At 45.7% G+C, this 2,134-nt stretch overlaps 1 protein-coding gene across 10 annotated transcripts in view; it reads right to left on the reverse strand.

The window, feature by feature from the left end:
* The window catches only part of Mtif2 (mitochondrial translational initiation factor 2), a 27,942-nt gene extending 27,003 nt beyond the window's left edge, over window positions 1–939 (reverse strand). For 5 of the 10 annotated variants that reach the window (XM_010615850.3, XM_010615849.3, XM_010615847.3 and 2 more), the window contains exons 1-2: window positions 809–937; window positions 383–468 (exon numbers count right to left, since the gene is read on the reverse strand). The gene's annotated coding sequence lies outside the window, so the exon portion shown is untranslated. Of the gene's footprint in view, window positions 1–382; window positions 469–808 lie in introns of all 10 variants that reach the window. The other 5 variants (XM_033764050.1, XM_010615848.3, XM_010615851.3 and 2 more) reach the window with 4 other exon arrangements.
* Window positions 940–2,134: the final 1,195 nt, after the last annotated feature.

Raw genomic sequence — 2,134 nt, forward strand, 5'->3', positions numbered from 1 at the left:
AAAAAAAAAAAAAAAAAATCCTGCATTAAACACTTAAAGAACTGCATAAGTCAAAAACCTTATTTAGGTATATGTCCCCTATCTACGAGGTAAAAAAAAATTCACAGGGAGCATAGGATTCTTTAGAAAATTATTTTAAAATGAGTCTGAAACCAGATTTGTTAAGGGCTCAGGTTAATGTCGTGGGGGGAAGGGACCTATGGGAGATTATTCAAAGCACAGAAACATAACTAAGGCAGATATTAGGAAAAACCCAGCGGGGGCAAGAGCTGCCAGTCAACACTGGAACAAACCTTTATTGTTACATAGTCCGAGCCCTTAATTTTACAGAAAAGGAGATGTAGGATCCAAAAGGATCAGAAATAATTCGCCAATGTCATACCGCTAGTTAATGGCACTCGGGATTAGAACCCAGGCTAACTCCCAATTCTGTGTTGTTTCCCTGCAAGGATATTCTTGTCAAGGAATCTGAAAGAAAGAAAAAGAAATGAAAAGGATGTTGGAATTACGGTTGCGTTGGTGGAAACGCTGAGGTGGAAGCCTTACAGAGCTAAGGAAAAAGAAGTCGGTGAGGGTCGCCCGCGGGTCGGCTTCGCTTTAAACTGGTGCGCAGAAAGCCGGGGGACGCGGAGGCTGGCGGGGGGAGCCGGCCGCCTGAGAGCGCCCCACAGGCCTCGGAACGCGGGGTCACGCCGGGGTGAAGGGATTCTTGGAAAGGCTGCCGGCTGAGTGGGACTGAATTTGCACGACTTGTGCCGTGACACGTAAGGCTAAATAATGCACGCCACCCAGACGCAACCCCACTCACTTAGCTCCTGCATGAAGCCACCTACGTGACGCGCCTCCTTTCTGATCGCTGCAGAGTTCAACTTCTGGGCCCGGAACTGTTGATCAGTGGGTCCGTCCCACAGACGGTCCGCTCTAGAGCTTCCGGTCCCCTGGAAGCTGTTCCTCACCAGATTCCGAACAGTCCTCGCCTCCAGCGGTGCTGTGCTGGGAGCGCGGCGTTACGTCAGTGTGTGACCTCCTCCATTCGTGTATCCCGTGTGCAGGTATTTTTGCAGCCCGGGGGATTAAACCCAGGGCCTCGCGCAAGTTAGGCAACCGCCCTACTACTGAGCTATATTTTTAGGAAGTAAATTACTGCTTTTTTAAAAAATAGAAAGTCGATTTTTAAATGCCCCCCCCCTTTGTACCAAGGATGGAAGGATCTTGTGCTTGCGAGGCAGGCACTGTGCCACTGAGCTAAATTCCCCATTCCAATTTAAAAAATATTTTTATAGGAAATTACTGCTTCTTGCGAGTGGAGCGGCGCTGGTGCCTACCTATGAACAATGAAAAGTTAAAGAATGTGGGAGAATGATTTGCCCTTCAAAGACACATGTCTAGCAAGATAGAAAAGGAAGGTGGTGATAGTACAGTAGAGTACTTTCTGAAGTCGCCTTGTATGCACAGTTGTTTTTGGAGTAGTGGAGCCAAGTGCTTGGTTTTCTACACCAGCTCATTTCCACTGGATGGGCTTGGAGATGTTTTGTCAATTCCATCTCAGTTTCCTCACCTGTAATCTGATCATAGCACACCGATTTCACAGGATCATAGAAAGGTTTTAGAGAGTTGGTGAAGTGTTGACAACAGCTCCTGGTTCATGGAAGTGTTTGCTGTGGTGATTACTAAGCCTCTTCTCAGTGCTTCTCCTCACCATAATTGGACTTTATCTGTAGGCCTGTCCCCTTGAGCACAGTCATCACCAACTCTTCTTTAAGTCATCAAAGTTCAACACTGCCCTAGGTTAATAAAATGGTATAGAAGTTTTTTAGGCTAAGGCTTACTTGCTTGCTCTTATGTCTCTCCCATGGTCAACTTCCTAATTTATAGCTCTACCCACTTCTTTTCCTTTTTCTCTCTCTTTTTTTTTTTGGCTTTTGCATGCCTATCACAAAGGTGTCCAATCAGTGGCACTAAATGATTGAATGAGAATACTTGTCCTGTAAATTGTTTTATCTGAACCTAACACCCACACACATGAAAATTATTGAAGCTTGCTCCAGTTGCTGTAATTTTACCTGCCATTCACAGACATCTACTGAAGTTCACTTTCTGCAAGTAGTTTTGTTCCTACTCACCCTGCCAACCG

The sequence above is a fragment of the Fukomys damarensis genome, unplaced genomic scaffold (assembly GCF_012274545.1).
Source record: "Fukomys damarensis isolate Sample0158 unplaced genomic scaffold, DMR_v1.0_HiC HiC_scaffold_2, whole genome shotgun sequence".
Taxonomy (NCBI): Eukaryota; Metazoa; Chordata; class Mammalia; order Rodentia; family Bathyergidae; genus Fukomys; species Fukomys damarensis.